The sequence below is a fragment of the Cetorhinus maximus genome, chromosome 13, assembly GCF_964194155.1.
Source record: "Cetorhinus maximus chromosome 13, sCetMax3.hap1.1, whole genome shotgun sequence".
NCBI lineage: Eukaryota > Metazoa > Chordata > Chondrichthyes > Lamniformes > Cetorhinidae > Cetorhinus > Cetorhinus maximus.
Window position 1 is genome coordinate 17,976,335 of NC_135891.1, and position 22,579 is coordinate 17,998,913.

Below are 22,579 nucleotides of genomic sequence, written 5' to 3' on the forward strand. Positions count from 1 at the left end.
AAGCATGAACCAGACCTCCCTGTCGCTTGCCATTTCAACACACCACCCTGCTCTCATGCCCACATGTCCATCCTTGGCCTGCTGCAATGTTCCAGTGAAGCTCAACGCAAACTGGAGGAACAGCACCTCATCTTCCAACTAGGCACTTTACAGCCTTCTGGACTTCATTGAGTTCAACAACTTCAGTTCATGAACTCTCTCGTCCATACTCACCTCTTTTTTGATCTCCCTTTTTTTCAATATTTATTTAAAAAATTTTATATATATATATTTTTCCCCACCTATTTCTATTATTATTTTTAAAATTTATTTCCAGTCATTGTTTTATTCCCACCTTTTAGCCTATTTCAATTTTTTTCCCCATACCATCCCCTCCCCTCACCCCATCCCCATACGGCCATCTGTCACTTCCTCATTCTGTTTTCTACTCTTAATGTCACCATTAGCACTTCTTTTAGCCAGCATCACCACCACCAACACCCCTTCGACCTTTCGTTTATGACATCTTTTGCAATCTCTCCTTTTCCCCCACCTATCACTGGCCTTCTATCCAGCTGCACCTGTCCCACCCCCTTTAACAGTATAATATTTCACCGCATTTCTACTTCTCTTTAGTTCTGAAGAAGAGTCATATGGACTCGAAATGTTAACTCTGTCTTTCTCTCCGCAGATGGTGGCAGACCTGCTGATGTTTTCCAGCAATTTTTGTTTTTGCTGGATCACCTGGTCTTTCGCACCTCTTCACCTTGGCCTTTCAGTCTCCTGAGCGATGCAAAACTGCAAGGTTTAAGACAATTCCTTATCTCCCCCTCCCCCCTACCCCACCCTGCTGTTTACACAACAGAAGGTAAGGTGATTTCCTTCCCTGGCAATGGGCATGGATGAGCTAATAGCATTGTTCAGGTGTAAATGCTTCTTTCATTGTTGCCAGGAACAGGTGGTGATTCATAAGGCGGGATTTTCCGGCCCTGCCTATTGCCGGGATCGTCTGGTCCCACCGAAACTCAATGGACTTTTACCTCGGCTGCCAAATCTTCCGCGGCATGTCTCGCCACTTCGGGGCTAGAAAACCCCGACCATAACTGCAGTTAATTTAAGGCATTGTCCAGTTGCTAATGTTCTCCAAACCGATCGTGAGTCGGGGTTTCAGTTAACTCATTCTTTCCGTGCATCGAGGTTAACTGTTTCACGTTCTTCACACCCTAATACTACATTAGCAAACATGCAGATAAATCATTTTTGCTTCAGTGCCTCATACATCAAATTCTTTAAGCTGTTTTTAAAGTGGAGCAGCGTTTTTCAAAATAATCATTTTTTTTGTTATTGGTTCTCCATGCTCCTTATGTTATGCACGGATCTACATCAAACTGGAATTTTAAAGGTAAAATATCCCTAATATATCAATTGATTAATGCTATCAGAGCACAGCACTATGTTGTTATTACATTAGTCAGGATCATACTTATTCATAATCAGAAAACCTGTTGTCTTATTATTACAAAATGTGTAAGAACACATCAAATGTGTCTCAGTACAGACAAGGTATTGAAAACATTGGAAAAATCTGATCTTTTATTATTTTGGACATGTTGCGAAGCAAGACCTGTGGAAGAAAATTGAGGTCTTTGAAATGTGGGTGCTAAGACATACGCTTAAAATCCCATATAGAGAACATAACACAAGTGAAGAGGTGCTTAAAATTGCAAGACCAAAAAGCACTCCAAAAAGTGACATCCAAGGAAGAAACGTCGGTATTTCTGCCGTTTGACGAGAGCTAAAAAGCTACTGAGATCTCTGCCAGGGGGCAGATGGGTGGACCTCGGCGTAGTTAGATGACAATGTCACAGAGTGGACGTGTGAGGATGGTAAGAGACAGACAAGCATGACATACCATAACAACAGATCTACTGGCAGGAGCAGTCACAAGCAGAGGCAAAGACGGGGAGAGAGAGAGGAGAGGCAAGCTCATCATTTCCTTACTGTTTAATCTGTCACACATCAAACTGCCACAGTGAATCAAAGAATAAAAACTCACTGTTCTTGTTCATGTTTGCCCTGCAACATGTTACAAGCAAAGGGGAGAGAATTTGATAAATAAAAGGAAGAAGTATTACCACATGTCGAATCTGGGCAGCTGAGTGGAGTTGAGGAATACTTTCTTCTGAGAAGCAATTTAATGATCATTCAGGAAGGCCTACACATTTTGAAAAGCACTCAGTAAATGAAGAACTATGAGAAACTGTCAGCAACTGCAGGTCAGGAAAACATATATTTGAATGTAGATTTTGTTGATCAGATTTACTTATCTGAACTCTTGTATCCTCTTGTCTTTTCTCTAGTAAAGAGACCCATTTTAAACAATTTTTTAATATAAAAGCAACACATTTTACACATAAACACAAGTACTTAAGAGTGTGAACTCAATTGAAATTCATTTCAGGGCAAGAATGGTAAATGATACTATTATTCCAGAATATGTTCCCACTTGATTTTGAATTCTATACTCAGCTATTTTTTTTTTTGGTTTGACTCATTTTCCCCATCTGCCCTCTTTTTCCCTAAAGGTATCGTCTCCTTGATGCGGCTCCAGTTGTGAGCAGTGGTCACCCTCTGGCTCCATTCTTCATGTACAAGCCTTGACAGTGTGTATCAGCAGGCAATTTAATCTTGGAGAGCATCAGCAGACCACTGTTGCTGGGGGGAGGGGGAGGTGGGGGGCAGGTTGTGTGGTTGCTACCCACCTGATGTCTGTACCAATCTGTGCAGTTCAGCACTGGTTAAAAAAAATCTTAGGCCTGAATCTTCTGGTCGGCGTGCGGGGGTGGGCTCGCCGACGCATAAAATGGCGCGCGGTGAAGTCGATCTTGCGTCCCGACGCCACCGCGCATCATTCTGATCCTCAGCTTGGCGGGTGCGCAGCGGAGTCGACTGTGCGCCTGCCAAACTGTCAAAGGCCTATATAGGCCATTAATTAAATAATTTAACTGACTCTTAGGGCTGCCCATCCAATCTTAAGGTTGGCGAGTAGGCGAAGAACCCAGGCGGCCTTCGCATTTATCATAAAGCCTCATCCACAGGCGGGATGAGGTTTCACGAAGTGTTTATTAATTAAATAAAATTTTTTATTACAATTCATCGACATGTCCCAGTTTATGTGACATTGTCAAATGGGGGGGCATGTCTGAATAATTTTTTTCTATTTTTTGAAGTTTTCATAAAGAAAATAATCTCCCTGAAGCAGCTCCGTGCCTCGGGGAGATTTCTGCGCTCTTCCACGAGCGTGCGCGAAAGAGCGTAGCCCTGACTCTCTATCCTTCCCCCACCCGCACAGGGTCCGTTTCCAGATGTGCGGCACGCTGGGCAGGCCTTAATTGGCCCGCCCATGTAAAATGGCGGCGTGCAGCCGATCGCGGGTGGCCCGCCCGATGGGAAGAAAATTCTCCCCTTAGTTCACCTCAGCTTCCACAGGAAAAAAAATGTAATCGCCTCCAATGCCTTATGTGTAACATTACTGGTGGAATTGGTTTTCCTGTTATAGCTGTGGGCTAAGCTTGGCAACCCTTAAGTTAGACACATTCCTGGAGGTTTTGCCACATGATCACTTGTCCCCCAACCGTCTTACCCCCACACACTCCCACCATTGGCTGCCCAAGACCTCTGTCCTTGCGACGCTTCAGCATACTTACTCTTAGTTACTCGAATTGACAATTCTTGAATGTGTCAAACAGCCAATTTCCCCACCCTCAATATTTTTACAGCTAATAACTGAAAGTGCTCAATGAAAAAGTAAACAGGATACAAGTTTTGTTACGGACAAGAGGGGGTTTAATTTAAATAGTCCTATTTCTCCTCTTATCATCCGTCCGTAAATTTTTTTTTGATTTTTGAGTTTCCCCTTTGTAAGGGGTGGCATATTTCCCAAACCCTCAGTTTTGGTGTGATCCAATTCCTATTAATAACCCCAAACAAACTTGAGATAGGGTGAAGTAAAAGGGTTAGTTTCTTTTACACACACTCAAAATGTGGGAGTGGGAGTTGCTACACAGCCCCAGGTACATTCATACAATAAAAGCGGGATAAGGGAAAGAAAGAGAGTACAGGGCAAAGACTACAGAGAAGATAATAATTATTGTTTCACATGAGTCCCCAGTCCAGAATTAAAGTCCAATGGTGTTTTCTTTCAGGGTCGGCCGGTTGAAGACTGATGCTGGATAATTCACTTTTCCAGTAGAAATGATTTTCATGATGAGATGGGCCCATAGGGGTGAATTAGTCTTGTAGGCACTGGTACAGAAGTCCTTGAAGAAATAACGTAGATGAGGGCCAGGCAATTTAAACCTGGACAGAGCTCTGATTCTATTATAAATTAGCCAGGATGATATATATAAAAATATATTTCATAAAAATGTAGAGTGAAGTCTTAGCACCCGACACCTTTATGACATTTCTCTTGGGTTGCTCACAGCAGTGTCCAGGAGATTAATCTTTAACTCCTGGAGCCTCCAGGGCGATCCTGGAGGGTTGGCAACCCTAATGTCGAGCAAGATCATGTCATTTGACGATGAGTGGTGCCTAGGAATTTTGATTTGTTACACACAAGGCCACAAGGTAATTGAAATGTAAGAGGATAGCTTTTTCCCTCCCCCATGAACATTTTTTCCACTTTTTATTATTGTTTCAGGATTCTGATGTGTCAGACACTGCTCTCTGATTTGGAAAAACAACTTGTTCACAGGGAATTGGCAAATCAAGGAAGAACTTACATTTATCTAGCACCTTTCATGACCTCACGGTTTCCCAAAGAGCTTTACGACCAATTAACATCTTTTAAAGTGTAGTCACTATTGTCATGTAGGCCATGCAGCAGCTAATTTGCACACAGCAAAGTTCAAGAAACAAGAATAAGGTAATAGAGACATAGAAACATAGAAACTAGGAGCAGGAGTGGGCCATTCAGCCCTTCGAGCCTGCTCCACCATTCAATATGATCATGGCTGACCCTCTATCCAATGCCATATTCCCGCTTTCTCTCCATACCCCTTGATGCCCCTAATATCCAAACATTTATCAATTTCTTTCTTGAATATACTCAATGACCCGGCCTCCACAGCCTTCTGTGGTAGAGAATTCCACAAGTTGACCACCCTCTGAGTGAAGACATTTTTCCTCATCTAATTCCTAAGTGGCCTACTCCGTATCCTGAGACTGTGGCCCCTGGTTCTAGACTCCCAAACCAGGGGAAACATCCTCCCTGCATCCAGCCTGCCTACTCCCTGTTAGAATTTTATATGTTTCAATCAGGTCCCCTCTCATTCTTCTAAACTCTAGTGAATACAGGCCCAGTCAAACCAATCTCCCTCCCCTCATACGACAGTCCTGCCATCCCTGGTTTCAGCCTAGTGAATCTTCGCTGCACTCCCTCTTTGGCAAGTATATCCTCTCTTAGACAGGGAGTCCAAAACTGCACCTAAGACCAGATTACCCATTTTGGTGGGGCTGTTTAAGGGATAAACATTGGGCATGACAACCACTCTCGAGGAGGTACAAGACAGTTTATGGTTTGATATGCAAATTCTTCCTCTCTAGCTGTGGGAATGTGCTTTCCTCAAACACACAAGATCTGTGCAAGAACCTAAGCTGTTTTTATACTGGAAACATTGAGCTGGATTTTCATCCTCAAGGCAGATAGCGGGAGTTGGGAAAACTCCTGGCTCGGCCCACCAGCCTCAGGAGAAAGTGCCAGGGAATTGGGGGTTTTAATTATTGGAGGGATGTGGGGTGGGATGGGGTGTGGCTGCGGGCTGCAGTCAGGCCTGCCAATCCAAGAAAGAGTTCAGAGTCCACCATTGGGGTTGTCAGGTGCCAATGCAGGCTGTTTAAAAGGCCCGCTGTGGTACTTTGTCCCAGTTAAAGTGAAAAAATTAATGCCATCCAGCCCTCACCTTCACACCTTCTTGCTCCCCGATACTTCCCATGCTCCACCCATGCCACCTCATGCCCACCCCACCCACTGCCATGGCCTGTCATGCCCCCATGTCAAGGAATGCCCTCCCACTCAACCCCAATTCCCCCTCATGCCGCCCCCCCATGTCAAGCTTTGGCACTTCCATGTCCATTCACCCACTATACATTGTACAGGAGCAATGAATCCTAAAGTAACAATAGGATGTGTCAAAAAATACTTTAAAAAAGTCATCTATTGATAACTTTCCACTCTCGTACCAAGTCCCATTCACCTATCACCCCTGTGCCTGCTGACCTACGCTGGCTCCCAGTCAAGCAAAGTCTTGATTTTAAAATTCTAATCTTTGTTTTCAAATCCCTCCATGGCCACTCCGCACCATATCCCTGTAATCTCCTCCTACGCCACAACTTTCTGAGATATCTGCACTTCACTAATTCTGGCCTCTTGGAAATCCTCAATTTTAATTGCTCCACCATTTGTGGCTGTGCCTTCAGGTATCTAGGCCCTAAGCCCTGGAATACCCTCCTTACGCCTCTTTGCCTCTCTTCCTCACTTTCCTCCTTCCAGACACTCCTTAAAATCTACCTCCTTTGGTCATCTGACCTTATGTCTCCTTATTTGCCTCAGTGTCATACTTGGCTTTATAACGCTCCTGTGAATTGTCTTGGGGTGTTTTATTATGTTAAAGGCACTACATAAATATAAGTTGTTGCTGTTCTTGTTGGTGAGGGTGTTTGCAGGATGCTAGGGCTGCCTGCTCCTAATGTGTATGCAGTTCTCAACCTCAAAGCAAACCTGTCAGGTTCACTAAGGCAGGTGAAGAGAGGATCTGGTGAAAACAAGTTCTTCCAGTTGTGGCTGAAGTCCACGTAATTATTCTGCAGCTAGCAAACCAAGATCTACCCGCTGACAGTCAGCAGCTCAACACCTCACTAAACTCAACTCAAAAATACTTTTCTCTGTGGGTATTCATGGACTCAAGGCCACATTCTATCATCCTGCGATCTAGAGTGTGAGGCCACCAACAGACAGACCTACCTGACCTTTCTGTTTCTTACCTTAGTTTGGTTAAGCGCTGAATAAAAGAATGGGAGTGTCCCATTCTCCAGTGCAAACATTCCTATGGTGCTGCCTATAGCCTATTTCAAGCACGTTTAGCTTTAATTAAATTGCCCTGTGTTTTGTGAATAATCATGCTTCATAATGAAGTAATTGCATTTTCAGCTAAATGTACTTCAGAATTTGACACAAATACCTGGGAACAATGTTAGTTTAAAGAGCTGCTGCCACTGTCTGTACCTGTTCTAAAATTTAAGATGGTAGAAAGAACTATCATTACTCTGAGCAACTCTGTATACACCTGAATGAGCCTTTTAATGGAAAGCTGGGAGATCTCTTTCAGGGTGAGCCTCTTAGCGTTGTCAAATAAGCTAACTACATGTTAACAAAAATGCTTATTTACACTCAGTTTACAATTATTCTCTGAACTATGCAAAGCAGAAAAACAGTAATTACTCTAGGTGTAACGGAGCAGTTTTGGGCTGTGATTTTCTGCTAACATTGAGAGTCATGGGGCCTCAATACCTGGAGCAATGACCAGCAAATGGCCCTTCATCTCTCTTACCTTGGTCATAGCCCAATGAAAGTTGAAGCTGTCAAATGTCCACCAGCAATGTCTTGAGCAGGATCATTGTTGATACACCTGCATTACACCAGCAGCTCATTACACAAATCAATTATCCCATTCTACACAATGGTACATGTCAGAAACGGAGTGATTTCTCTTCTACTTTGCATTGAGTGATTAAGCTAACAACATCACGGGCTGAATTTTATGGCTGACGCGCTGGTGGTGGAGCCCGTACGTCAGCGCTTAAAATGTCGTGCGCTGACGTTGCGCGAGTGTCCCGACGTCAGCGTGCGGCATCGCGATATTTAGGTGGGCGGGCGCGCTATGTAGCGCAACGCGCGCCCGCCATTAATTAAAGGCCTTGTTAAGGCCCTTAACTCGGCAATTGAAGCTGATTTTGAGGAGCCCGTGCGAACTTCGGTTCGGCGCATGGGCCCAACAGGCAGGCGGGTAACTGATTTTTTAACAAACCTCATCCACAGGCGGGATATGTGGGCTCAGAGGGGTTGTTCATGTTTATCTGAAGCATTTAATGCAGAAAGTGTTTTAAACTTGCCTGTGTGATTGTTAGCCGTTCAGATCAATTTCCAATAGCTTTCTCTGTACTTTGAAGCTTCAGCTCAGCAGTCTGCAGACAGTAATCTTTATTGGGCCTGCAGCTTTCCGGAGGCCTCCATTTAGCCTGGGGGTATGGGTTCTGATATCTCCACTGGAGGCAGCTCCTCTGAGGAGGAAGGGAAGGATAGAATAAGGAAGAGGCCAGGAGTGGACAATTAGCCTCCAGGGGAGCCAACTTTGGGATGCCAGGCGCAGGCATAAGGGGCGCAGGGCCAAGAGGTTATCCAAGGTGGAAGGGGCCGCAGAAGACACCACTATCCTGCTGCCAGGGTATACAGGCAGCGAAGCAGCTACCTCAATATGACTGAGGTGCAGTGCCGAAGGAGGCTCCGTCTGTCAAGGGAGACAGTCAACTACATCTGTCAGATGATTGGCCCTGAGATACCCACTAACTGTGTGGGTAGACACCCCATGCCAGAGGCTCTGAAGGTTACAGTTGCCCACGACTTCTATGCCTCTGGCTCCTTCCGGGGCTCGGTGGGTGATCTTTGCAGTGTCTCTCAATCAGCTGTACACACTTGTGTCAAGCAGGTTACAGATGCTCTGTTCAGATGGGCACTGACCTTCATCCACTTCCGCTGCGACCAGGCAAGCCAGACACAGCGAGCCAGAGGCTTCGCGGCCATTGCTGGCTTCCCCCGTGTCCAGGGTGCTATAGACTGTACACATGTGGCTATCAAGGCACCAGCAGGTGAGCCCGGTGCCTTCGCCAACAGGAAGGGCTTCCACTCCATGAGCGTGCAGATAGTGTGTGATCACAGGATGCTGATTCTGCAAGTCTGTGCAAGGTACCCAGGCAGCTCCCACGATGCCTACATCCTCAGACACTCCCAGGTGCCGGGGCTCTTCAGTGCTCCAACCCGGCTGGATGGTTGGCTGCTGGGTGATGAGGGCTATCCCCTCAGAAGGTGGCTCATGACGCTTCTCCGCCATCCAAGAACAGAAGCTGAGCAGCGGTACAATAGGAGCCACGCCTCCACAAGGGCTGTGGTGGAGAGAGCCATCGGTCTTCTCAAGATACGCTTCCGTTGTCTGGACCGCTCAGGGGGCGCACTCCAGTACCCCCCAGATCGTGTCTCTGTGATAGTGGTAGCATTCTGCGCTCTGCACAATCTTGCGCTGGAAAGGGGGGATGCAATTGATGATGAAGATCTTGACGCAGTGGATGAGGCTGCACATGATGAATCCAGCAGTGGCTCAGAGGATGAGGAAGCACAGGGCGATGATGAGGGGCAGCACGCCGACCCGCTACTACACCAAGGAGGCAGGGACACCCGGGACACTTTAATCCAACGAACCTTCAGCTAGCTCCACACACATGGATCAGCAGGAGCAGCATTGCCTGGCGCTTCCACACGTGGCACTTAGGTGCTACATCTTCCACCTCATCAGCTGCAACTAAGGGCTTAGTACAGAAACATCAATGTCCACTCAAACACTCATATGTCTGTGAAACATACAAATGCAGCACAAAGGAAACACCCTCAGCCATGGTCAGAAAAGTGGACTTTATTCCATCCAAAATAAAACACAAACATCGCTCAGACGTGCATAAGTATTTTTTCCCTAATCTAGGGCCAACACAAAATCACCAGTGACATACCCGTGGAGTGCCTAACGTGCCTTATGCTTACGTTTGTGGGTGTTACGTCTAGGTGCCGCCCCATCACTCGGAGTGGCTTGTGAGGCAGCCTGCTGACTCTGCTGTCCTGTTGGCCTCGATGACCTTGGCGGGCGTCTTCTGGCCCGTGGAGCCTGTGATGGCCCCGCCTAGGAGGGAGTGGCCAGTTCCAGAACTGGCACCTCCCCAGTTGTCGCAGCCTCAATGGATGCAACGGTCACTAGCAGAGGGGCGGAGGAGCTGCTGCCCTCATCTGGAGCACCCTGAGAGGAGCTCGCAGCGACGACAGGCAGCTGCTGCGCCAACGTGAGGTCACATTGGACCTCCCTGCTCACCGCAGATGGATGGGCACTGAGCGGCGACACTTGGTGCCCAGAACATCTCCCACATTGGGAATGACCACCTGTGGCCATTAACGATGTGAGGGCTTGCAGGTCAGAGCGTAACCCAATCAGAAGAGACTCAATCCGATTGAAGCCCCTCTCCATGAGAGCCGCCAATCTCTCAGTGGAGGAAGCCTGAAGCTCTGTCCTGAGGTTCATGCCTTCACTGACACTCTGCCTGGACTCCTCCATCACAGAGACCAACTGAAGCGCACCCTCATGCAACCCTGCCAGATGCTCCCACGCATCCTGCCGCTTGTCCTGCATTGGTGACGTCTCCAGAGGTACATCATCACTGCCGGACTCAGCATGTGCCTGGTCCCCTGCAGTCCTCCGGCTGCTGGTGCCATTGGCACTCTCTGTCCGTGCCATCTCCTCCAGCGATTGTGAAGTGCCCTCTCCACTGTGACCCGGGACACTAGCCGACGTTAAATTCCCCACCGAAGTGTTTGTCGCTGCGCTGGTGCCTGGCTGGCTGAAATGATGTGCCGCAAGTTGCACGTCTTGGCCCTCAGGTGTGGAGGGGGGGCTCTGGACGTGTTGGGGGCGGCCATGTGGTGGTGATGCTGAAATTAACAACAAGGACAGTGCATCAGTTAGCGTTCAGTCAGTAACACCTTTCATCCCTTTCCCCCCCAGCCTCATAAGTCGATCACCCTTCAAGAACCTAAGAAGACGAACATTGGTGGGGTGGTAAATAGTCAAGAGGAGGCCCAAACATTACACACGCACATACAGACAGGCTGATCAGATGGCCTAAGGAATGCCACATGGAATGTTATGTGGATAGGTGCTCGGTTAAGCACTTGGGCAAGACAAACAAGGTACGGGAATACATGAGTAATGGTAGGACCGTGGGAAGTCACGATGATTACAGTGACCTTGCTGGGCAGACCCATTAAGGTAGCAGAACAGGAACATAAGGTGTTTAACAAGGTCAAAGCCAGACTTGCCTTTATTAGACGAGGAATAGAATGTAGGAAAAGGGAGGTCATGTTGCAAGTGCAGAAAACGCTGTCAAGGCCACATCTACACTTCTGCGTGCAGTTGTGACCTGCACTTCATGGGAGGGATGGTATTGGAGTGGGGAGACTGCAGAGGTTCCTGACCTGGATGCATGCTGGCCTGGAGAGTTGCAGTGATGAGGAAACATTGCAAACACTTGCGACATTTGCCGTGGATCACAGGAGATTGACAGGTCACATTATTGACCTTCATACCGTTATGAGGGGTATAGACCGGGTGGACAGAAGGCAACATTTCCCCTTGGTGCAGGGATGACTAACGTGGTAGCATTTATTTAAGTTGAGTGCCATGAGGTTGACAGGTGAGGTGCTGAGGACCTTTTGGACAGAGTAATGTGGGATGCACTGGCTGAAAGGGTGGTGGAGGTACAAACCCTCCTAAGATGTAATAAGTCATTGAATGTGCAGCAGCGATGCCGTGGCATGTTAGGCCATGGGGATAGTGATCACAAATGGGATAAGGCGACTTTGGAAGGTGCTAGAGACGCACATCCTCAAGGGGCCGAGGAACCTTTGTGTATGACCCACACGTCAGAGTGTATCAGTCTGTGAATGAGCAGTGTTGCTGCATTAACGATTGCAGCAACCATCAGTGCTTTGGATGGTGGGGAGACAGAGTGGATGGGACTGTGGCCCTCAAATACCTGGCCGCTGCACCCCAGCCTCACCGCCACCTGCCGCCCTGGCCTCCTGCCTCCTCCCCAGCTCCATGGCCTGCTCCTCATAGGTGGTGAGGTGCTGGAGCAGGGCGTGCCCACCACCAGTCCGCTGGCACTCCCTCAGATTGTTCTCTGTTTTTCTCCTGCAGAACAGAGAAGAGCATTTATTGGGGCTGATCGCTCATGTACTCTGCACGCGCACGCCGCACCCCAACCACAGTGGCCCATCTGAGGCCTCCAGCGGCTCCTGTCTACATGACTGGTGATCAGTCCCCAGAAAATGGTATGGCTGGTCCCAACCCCTTCCTCCAACGGACACCTTGGATACATTCGGCGTCCATCACTTTGAATAACACACGGGTCTTAGCGCCCATGGCAAGGAGGCGCAACTAGGTGTGGCGCTGAGGCCAGCAGATGGCTCTTGGCCACGATACCTTCAGGCTCCCCTTCCACCATCTCATCACCATCAATAAGATGGAGTTCTGAGTATGTGTCTAGCTGCCTCTCCTGCAGGTTGCCCCCAGACTACTCAAATGCGACAAACAACAATGTATTCTGCAGGGAGAACCCATCTTCTCCTCAACCACTAAGGCTGATGTAAGCATGGTCACTATCTGTTTGCCCACCCAGCGTGCGCCAAATGCCCAGCGCAGTAATGACACTAAGACGTGGCGGGGGTGGGGAGGCCTCAAAGGCTAAGGCTACCTGCTGGGTCAAATGGCCAAGGCCGACATGGTACTCACCCTTCCAGGGCGCAACAAATCATTGAGGCGCTTGCGGCACTGCGTCCCAGTGCGCCGCACATCTTCATGGGCACTGACAGCCTCTGCCACCTCCTGCCACGCCTGCCTGGTGACATGGGGGGCCCTCCTCCTCCATCCTCCCAATACAAAATACCCCGATGGTTGGACACCTGTTGGAGGAGGACAGCAAGGCAGGCATCTGAGAACCGAGGGGCACAGTGGCCCCCCCTGCTGGCCTATCCTGCAGCCTGTCCCCCTCCTCCTCCTCTGCCCTCAAATCATGCCCTTCCCTATGAGTGGCCATGGTGAACAGCCTAAAGGAGGCTGCCTGGCCGCTCTTTATACAGACTGCTGGTTCCCCATTGGAACCGGGGGTCTGAACATGCCCGCCGCCGATTTGAATTTCCCGATGTACACGGGAGTCGCAAACCCGCTGGACAGGCCTTAACTGGCCCGCCCGCGCAAAATGGCGGCGTGGCCCGTTTCGGCGGCGGCGATTGGCTGCCTGCCCGCCGCCAAGTCGGTCGGGCCCGCCCACCCGTCAAGGGCAAAAGTCAGCCCTCCAATACAAAAAAATGATGCTGCAGCACTAAGTCCGAACAATTAGTATTTTGTTAGCCTAAAATAATTTCTGTTTAGTTCTGTTTCCAGCAAGTTCATAATCTTCAAGAGCATGGGCCCTGGTAAAATGTGTGAGTTGCCTTGGTGACATTGCTAACAACAGATTGTACTGCCATCCACACCCTCAGGAACCTGTTTTCAATCCAGCCAGACTGATGAGGTGAAAGTGTGTTTATTCTTTCAACAAAATGGGATGGTTAACCTTAATGTAATTCTTAACCAAGCACAACCGAACCAATTTTGTAATTATTGTTCCTCTCAGTCAGCGAGGTCATAGGTAGGCTGCTATTGAAACTTGAAATATTGCTTCATTTAGAGTCATAGAGTCATAGAGGTCGACAGCACAGATAAAGGCCCTTCGGCCCATCAAGTCTGCGCCGGTCAAACAAGTACCTAACTATTCTAATCCCATTTTCCAGCACTAGGCCCATAGCCTTGTATGCCATGGCATCACAAGCGCACATCCAAATATTTCTTAAATGTTATGAGGACTGAACTATAGCTGTAACATTTCAGACTCCTGAAGCCAATTGAATCAAAATTACATGTCAAATATATAAAATCAACACACTGAAAGTCCCCCTATTTTTAATTTGCTCAGCACAGTCGGGTATATAAACCCACGCTGAGCAGTTGCGCTCAGCACAGCACATCCATCACTTCAGATAGGGAAGAGGGTCAGAGTCAAATAGTATCTGAATGCTGAAAGACATGACAAAACCATTTTAAAAGCTGTTTTGTATTTCTTCACTCAGTTCTATAACAGCAGTCAGAAAAGTGTTGTAAAAATATCAATATTTAAAAATAAGCATTCTAATAATCTAATCTAATAAAAATAATCTCAAAGTGTTTTTCAAAAATGTTCCACTTTTCTTCCTGTTTAATAGGAGGTATTCATCTAAGTTTGGGGGTGCAAAGCAGATTGCAGAGGGAATTTATCATAAGATTAAATATGTGCTGTGCTTGCTCATGAAATGCTTCATGCTTCTATTGGGTGCAAACAAGTGGAACAAGGCTAATTTATGAAAAATTATCTTCCTCATATTAATAAGTACAAAATTTACTAAAATAAGCAAAAAGAAATTACAGAAGAATGGAATTAAAATTGAAATGGTGAAGTACAATCTTTACTCCATTTTGAATGCAGGCGTGTCTGATGCTGGGTCTCAAAGAAGAGGGCAAGTGGTTTAAAAGAGAGTGATTGGTTGTTAGCTTTTGACCATCTTTTTAATTGGAATCCTTGATGAAATACAAAGACCAATTGTCCATAAGCACATAAGAAATAGGAGCAGGGGTAGACCACATGGCTCAGTGAGCCTGCTCTGGCATTTAATACAATCATGGCTGATCTTGGGCTTCAACTCCATTTTCCTGCCTGCTCCCCACATCCATTAATTCCCTGAGAAACCAAAAATCTGTCTATCTCAGCCTTAAATGTATTCAACGATGAAGCATCCACAATCCTCTAGGGAAGAGAGTTCCAAAGATTCACAACCTTAAGAGTGAAGAAACTTCTCATTTCTAAAATGTCATTACTTGGGCTGATAAGACTTTTTAAATTGAATTTAGATTCCACCAACTGCTGTAGTAGGATTTGAAACCATGACCCCAGAGCATCAACCTGGAACTACTACATTACCAATCCACTGGCATTACCATTACACCACTGTCTGCCCAGAAATTGGGGTCCAAATTGGGATAAAACAAGATATACTGTATAACAGGTTGGATGAAGTCAAGTTTGGGTTTTATGAGCCTTGAAGTTGTGGGTGGAAGGGAAGACTTAAAGATTTATGAAGTTATATGGTTTCTGAGATCCTGTAAAAGAACGAGCTGGGAAAATGAAGTTCGAATTGGAGGCAATACAATGGGACTGAATTTCTTCCATTTTCTCTTTTGTGCTACCAGCCCATAGGACAAAATAGAAAATATTTCTATTCCCTGTGTTAAAGCTGCTTACTGTATCTTAAGAGCTTCTGCACATGAACATAGCTCTCTAAGTTTTGTTCCTGTTGGACATCTGTCCAGATGTCCTGATGGCTAACTTTATTGCACAAAGTGCACTAATCCATATAAGGCTTTGGTCTCGAAATAAGTTGACGCCAGTAGACTAGCTGGGTGAACGCTTCTATGTCTTTGGTGTATCGTACAGGTATAACAAGTAACATCATGGGGATTTTTATGCTGGGATCCTTAATACTAACCACTCTACTGCCACTGGAATAAAAACAGAAAATACTGGAAACACTCAACAGGTGTGCCAGCATCTGTGGAGGGAGAAACCGAGTTAATGTCTCAGGTCTGCGACCTTGCATCGGAACTGAGATGTAATAGGTTTTGAGCAAGTGCATAGGGGGAAGAAGAAGAAAAAAAGGGAAGGTCTGTGATAGGGTGGAGGACAGGAGAGATTAACTAACAAAAGAATTCTTGATGCAAAAGCCAAAGGGAATGGTAATGAGGCAAGTAATAAAACAAAGGATGTGTCTAGAGGAGGTGTGAATGGCAGGATAGCAGTTGTATCAACACAAAGTAAGGAAATTAAGAAAGAAACAAGAGAAAAAATGAACCAGCAAAAACACACGAAGCAAAATGGGGGCAGAGGTTATGACTCAATGTTGACTTCAAAGGGTTGTACATTGCCCAGTTGAAAGATGAGGTACTGTTTCTTGAGCTAGCGTTGAGTTTGATTGGAACCCTGTTGCAGGCCAAGGGCAGGGAACTCAAAGTGGGACCAAGGTAGAAAATTAAAATGACAGACCATAAATATTATAAACTAATAAGGAGGCCTATGATTCTATATTAGGTATATTAACAGGATAAACAGAAGTCCAGCAAACATGGTCTGTATTTTAAAACGTTCAGACTGAAGAAACCATTTCTTCTTCTGACATCAGTTAGTTGCACCTTTCTGTTTATTCATGAAGAAAGAACCAGCTTGAAGACTCAATCAAAATTAGAAATAATTATGAGGCCATGTCAATAAATGCAGTTTATGGAAAATCTTTTGCAATAGATGTATTGATTCCGATTACAGCAGCAGTGATATAAATGTATGTGGTATTCTGTCATTGTTAGACCCATGCACAAGATATACATGGAGGCCATTAGGAATTTTTAGTTTATCCATTCAGGAAAACATAACTTACATTCCGCCATTAAGTTATCCAACTAAACCTTGAATGAAGACCATTTCAAGGGCTGATCACTCTTTTAAAGCAGTTCTCCAATAAACCTGCTCTACATTGCCTTTCAACAGTTTTAGCCTATGCCCCATTGGTCTACTGTCTGTCCTAATCTTTCAGGATATACTGCTATAAGGTCTCTTCTCAGTTTCTTCCTTTGAAGTCCCAAGTGCTCCAATTGCTCCAGTCTTTCCTCATAACTCCAGCTTTTGATACTAAGGATCAATTTGGTTGCTCTCTCCACACTATTTGCATAATATGAATGTTTTCTTTGTGACTGGATGACCACAAAACTGGATATAAGATATGACCCGATCAGAACACTATATGCACCCTCTAATTTTCAGATTAGTATTGTTACGTTGAGACTTTAATTGGTGCTGCACCTTGACTTGACTGAAAGTAGCAGGTCTCATATGGACTGGAGGCAGTTACTTGCAGCTCTCTAATGCTCCTTCTGTTATGAACCTAAAGCCCTTCCATTTCTAATGAATCTAAATTAGGGAGAGTGTTCAAATTGATGAGAGGTCGGGACAGAGTAGAAAAGGAGAAACTGTTCCCATTTCCAGAAGGACTGAGAACCAGAATACACTGATTTAAGGTGAATTGGCAAAGGAAGCAATGGCAGTATAAGGGAAAACCTTTTTACGCAGTGAATGGTTGGGATCTGGAATGCACAGCCTGAGGGTGTGGTGGAGGCAGATTCAATCGTGATGTTCAAAAGGGAATTGTATAATTGTCTGAAGATAAAAAAATGCAGGGCTACAGGGAAAAGGCAGGGGAGTGGGACTAGTTAGTTGCACATGCAGAGAGCCAGTACAGACATGATGGGACGAATGGCTTCCTTCTCTGCTATAACCATTCTATGATTCTATTTTTTACACATGGTCGATACATTGTTTATTTTAATTAACTTTCTTTCATCCCTTTCAAGTGGATAATAAATAGTTTCCTCCTGCCCCCCCCATGTTTTTGTTTGTACTTATGAAAATATTGCAGCTAATACTTTCCCTCCTTCAATATATACAAGGACAGTTTTGAACCTCCAACAGAGAATTGGTTAAAGAGCTCTCTCATATTTCAAGAGCTCCCATATTGTTGGTTGCACATCAGCAAGTTTCATTTTATGGAGGTTTTTATGAGCAGTGAACATTTGGCCGGAGTCTGTAAACCACATTAACACATTAGCCCTCTACCCTTACTCAGAGACACTTTTCAACAGAAGCCATTCACTTCATTCAAAGAGCATTTTTCTTTCGTTTTTGATGGGGGTCATAAGGTTAAATAAGGTAACATTGAAGCATGAACCATGACAGCCAGCTTTAGCACAGAAGTTAAAAAGTACAGGTTACATTGAGTTAAAAAGGCTGATTGACTTTTTTAATATCCAAAGCTTGAAAGAAATAATTTTCTTGACTTTCAATGGATAATCTAGAGTTTTGGTTCACTAAGTAAGTAAATGCTGAACTGAAACCCTGCTAGACATCAATTTAAAAGGAATGCTATTCCTTTATAGACCATATCTATTTATACATGGTCCCCTTTTTTTCAATTATCATGAATGAGAAAGAGGCAGCTCATTCTATTCCTAGACTCTCTGATGATTCTTAGCTCTGGTTCAGGTCTGAACTTGGTTTTGCACATTCTGTAGGACCCTTTGGCCCTCAGACTCAGTTGTGTAATACCCATATTTTTGATACTACGGGTGTTGTTTCAGATCCAAAATGGCGTTCTCACTGTGCATGCAAATTTCTAGTGCTTGCCATGCCAGCTAGGTGCGATTTTAGAAAGGGTGTTAAGCATGGGATGCAGGGAGCCTGCAATGGAAGTTTGTTCCAGCCCAAACTGCAGCCTCAGTGCAGAACAAGGTTGGCAATGACAGTGGCTGTGAAGGATGTGGTTGTGACCATGAACCTTTATGCATCTAGTTTCTTCTAGGCTGGAGCAGGCGATACTACCAACATCTCCCAGTTTGCATCCAAGTTGCGTAAGAGGTGGTCACCAAGTTATGCAAATAGAGAGTTGACTACATTTCATTCTCTCTTGGCAGAGGCCAGTAGGCAGAGTGAGCATGTGGCTTTGTAAGGATTACAGGCTTCCCCATTGTGCAGGGTGCAATCTATCATATACACATTGTTTTGTAGGTGCAAAATGCAAATCCCCTCAATGCCCAGCTGGTGTGTGACCATACTATACTCAGTGCATCATGTAAGTCAATGTCTGATATCCTGGCACCAATCATGATGCCTTCTTTCTGTGGGAGCCTGCTGTACCTTCTGCATTTCAGGCACCATAACAACCACTGGGCGATAAGAGCTGTCCATTGACTCCGGTACATAACCCTGCACACCTCATCAGTATGCACATAACAAGAGACATGCTGCCATGTGAAAGGTCAGCAAGCAGACCATTGGGGTGTTTAAGCAACACTTCGGCTGCCTGGACCATTCTGGAGGAGCCCTGCAGTACTCACTGCAGCATATTTCACGATTCATCGTCTGCACCCCTAGTCTCAGCTGATTTTACCAAAATTGCATCTAAGTTCTCCTCAGATTACTTCTTGTTAAGAATCTCACCACCATACTTCTTGCCTTATTTTATACATCTTTCATTGTCACTCACAACTGTTGTTCTTCTCTCAGGTGGTTGACTCACTACTTGTATTTAAGTTTTCCCTTATCAGAATGTTGCTATTATACTGTACCCAACATGAGGGTGATTTATTTTATGTTCCTTCATTAGAGTTATTCATTTCTCATCACATATCTTGTAACTCTTACTACATAATTCCAAATTACAAAATTAAAATGTTCAAAATAAAACAAACTTTGAATAATGATGACTGGAATCTTCTGTTCTGGAGTTTAAGTTCAGTGGTGGGTGTGGAAGTGGGAGTGATTTTCACAGTGGAGTGGGATGGCTGACTACGCACGATCTTGCACTGTTCAGCTTATTAAATATGTGTTCATGAGGATTTGCCATTCTTGTGGCAGGGGCAGGCTGGAAGTCAATGACCCCACCATTACCTCATGGGGGTCAAAGGTCCGGGTGCCATATTTAATGGGCACCTGAGAGTCTGCACTATCCCTTCTACCTTTGCCTGGCCACTGCTCCACACTTCCCCATTAACCCTTCCGCCCTTCCTTTGTCATCCTCCGTGTGACTTACACTGGCACCACCCAGCCTCAAGCATAGGCTGGCATTTACAGAAGCTCCTCAAAGAGCATAATGCAATGGCAACTCACTGTTAACCACGGAAGGAGTCTAACGTGCCATGTGCATGCCACTTAGTCGTTAAAGTGAACATTCTAATTTCTCGCTGGCAGGGAACTTAATTTTGAAGGGGAGCATAATTCTGGTGAGGTGTTATGAGTTGCTAATGCATGCAAAAGGGCTTCCCGACATTATTCATCGGGATGCTCGACCAGCCTTTAACCTGCCGTGAAAATTGTGAGAACTTAATTCCTACAGTTCATCCCTTCCATCGGGAAACTGATTCTTGGCCTCACATTAAATTAAATTCCCCTGCCCGCCAAGCTTCCCGCTGCCAGCAGGACCGGAAGATTCCGCCCGATATCTTTCAAACTCTACTGAGGTGCTTCCCAAATTTTTTCCCCCCCAGTGACCCCATTTTAATGCTTGAAAATTGTGTAACCCCAGTATGAGAATGTAGGATAGGGGTACTGGGTGGTGAGAGAGTTGTCGAGCGATTGAGCGGGTCGGGGGCGGTGGTAAACGGAGACTAATGATTTTGTCTACAACCATTTGAAGACTCTGATGGGGCCCACGGAGCTAATCATGCACGTAGGTGTAATGAAACCTCAGCAATGCTTCCAGGACTGCCCTGCCAGAGTCTCCACTTGACAGTGGCCATTGCTGCCTCAGAGCTTGTGACACCAAATGATTGTTGACTAGCCAATACTCACAGTCTAAGCTTAGCCACTTGAACAGGATACAGTAAGGCTCCTAATCCAAGAAATTGTTGATATTGATGCTCAAGAAAAACGTGGAATAAAAGAATTTGTGTTAGTTGCTGACACCATATGAGTGAATTAACAGCTGCTGTGTAGAGACTGTATTACTGATGGAGTCTCTCAAAAGCTTGAAATCTTGATTATACTGGCACTCGGACATACCTGGTTTATTCTACATGTTACCAAGATGAGAATCTGTGCTTCTTTGTTTTTGTCTACAGTCAGGACAAGGGAGTTCAGGGAAAGAAGGCAACGTGTCTGGGCAGTGTGAAAGTGCAAGATAACCAACAGGATAAAATGTACATCATTACATACATGGTAATCCTTCGTGAATGTGCTGCTAAAACAATATAAAAGTCTCTAATCCCAGCGTTATAAATATGGCCTTTTGAAGAATGAACAATGTTGCCAGTGTAAACCGTGACTAATGTAAAAACCTAGCATGAAAGTTGCACAAAAATTCACCACTCAGGAATTAGTTTCAAAGTGCTTTGATATCAGCTTATGTGTAGGTATGAGTTCTTTTTGGTTTAAATCTGATATCTATCTCTTTATTTCCTCTGTGATTAGCAACAGTAAAATACTGAAACCCTTTCCTCAACAATTGTTTGTGTGGATGAAATGATGCTATTGTCATACAACTCTCTCTAGGTCATGATGGACAAAACTAAGGGCTGTGTTTTATATCCATAACCCAGAGTGTAGGTGAAACCAATGTTCACTGCATGGAGTGGTTTCAGCCATGCTTAAACTGAATGGGTAAGAAGTACTGCTTTTTGGATTAGCATGAATTGTGTGTTGGTGCTGCTGTGATTGCTGTGATCTATCTGTTTCAGACATATTGTGCATCTATTAGCTATTATCATATGACCAGGCCCCCTGAGAAGCATAAACAAACTCAGCCGCAGAGAAGTAAAATGAGGTGGGCTAATTAAGATTTGGGGTAGAACAAGGGTGTAATGTGAATGAGGCTTATGCTTTTCTCAGAAATCTGATGTTAAACTCACTGTCTTTAGCTCCGTCACTGAAAGAGGAACAGTAGCAAATTTATGGTTTACAATGACCTTTTTGAGCTTACTTGTGCACTGCCAACAGGGAGCCTCATACAATGGTTCCTTATACTGAGACACCCTGGGTGAACTTTGTACAATCTTCCATCAGTCTGGTGATCTAAAACAATACTAACTACACATGTCTAATGGGAGATTTGCTGTGGATTTGGGTAGCTTCCTACATTACAACAGTGACTACATTTGAAAAGTGTTTCTTTGGCTGAAAAGCACTTTGAGATGTCCAGTGGTCAGAAAAGGTGCTATATAAATGCAAGTCTTTTGTTTCCTTTCTACTGAAAGTTTTACAAATTATATTTGTTTGAACCCTGGATAAAATCTCTGGATAAACGCCATTAGCGTTGCTCCGATATAATTCTGGGATTGGGATAATTTAACTTGCTGTTTCGCCAAGCATAGAAGTTGGGGATTTGTTAAATGTGGATTGAATTTGGTTATCATGAGGTTTCTTGGACTATCACCACCTGCAAGTTCCCTTCCAAGTCACGCACCTTCCTAACTTGGAACTACAGTATATCAGCATTGTCATGACAGCGGACGACAGCTACCTACAGGCATATTGAATTTTTTGTAAGGAAGACCTGTGTTTTTGAAAGAAATACAAGTAAAGGCTGATCAAAAGATGGCTGATAATGTAAAGTGACCACTTTCTGGAAAATTCCAATGTGGATTATACGGACAGACCTGTCCTGAGAGGACATGGAATGTCGCACCTGAAGAGCTGTCATGGCCCTCTTCAGGCAGAGACACTTGAAAGGAAGATATGGAAAATGCAGAAGACTGGCCTTTAATCTCCCGTGTTTGTGGAGACAATGGAGACTGATTCCCACAATCTCAGCAGTCATCCAAAAATCCATCTCCTGTTGATTTATATTTCAGAATGTGTAAAATGGTCCAAGGGGAAAGAAAAATGGACTCTGGGTGCAAGAAATGACTATTTCTCCTCCCGGGAATACACCAGAAAAATGGGTTAAAAAGCTGGCGACAGACCAGTTTTTGTTAATGACAGGAACAAGAAGAAACACCAGTCAATCACCCCTGCAGAGACAAGCAGGTGATTTCTCTCTCTCTCTCTCTCTTTTGCTGTG

General features: G+C 45.2%; 1 long non-coding RNA gene across 1 annotated transcript; it reads left to right on the forward strand.

Annotated features, from left to right (window-relative positions):
• Window positions 1–1,936: 1,936 nt before the first annotated feature.
• LOC144689153 (uncharacterized) lies at window positions 1,937–21,821 on the forward strand. Its single transcript, XR_013578574.1, has 3 exons — window positions 1,937–2,255; window positions 2,565–2,642; window positions 20,643–21,821. It is a non-coding gene; the product is annotated as an uncharacterized LOC144689153 (long non-coding RNA).
• Window positions 21,822–22,579: the final 758 nt, after the last annotated feature.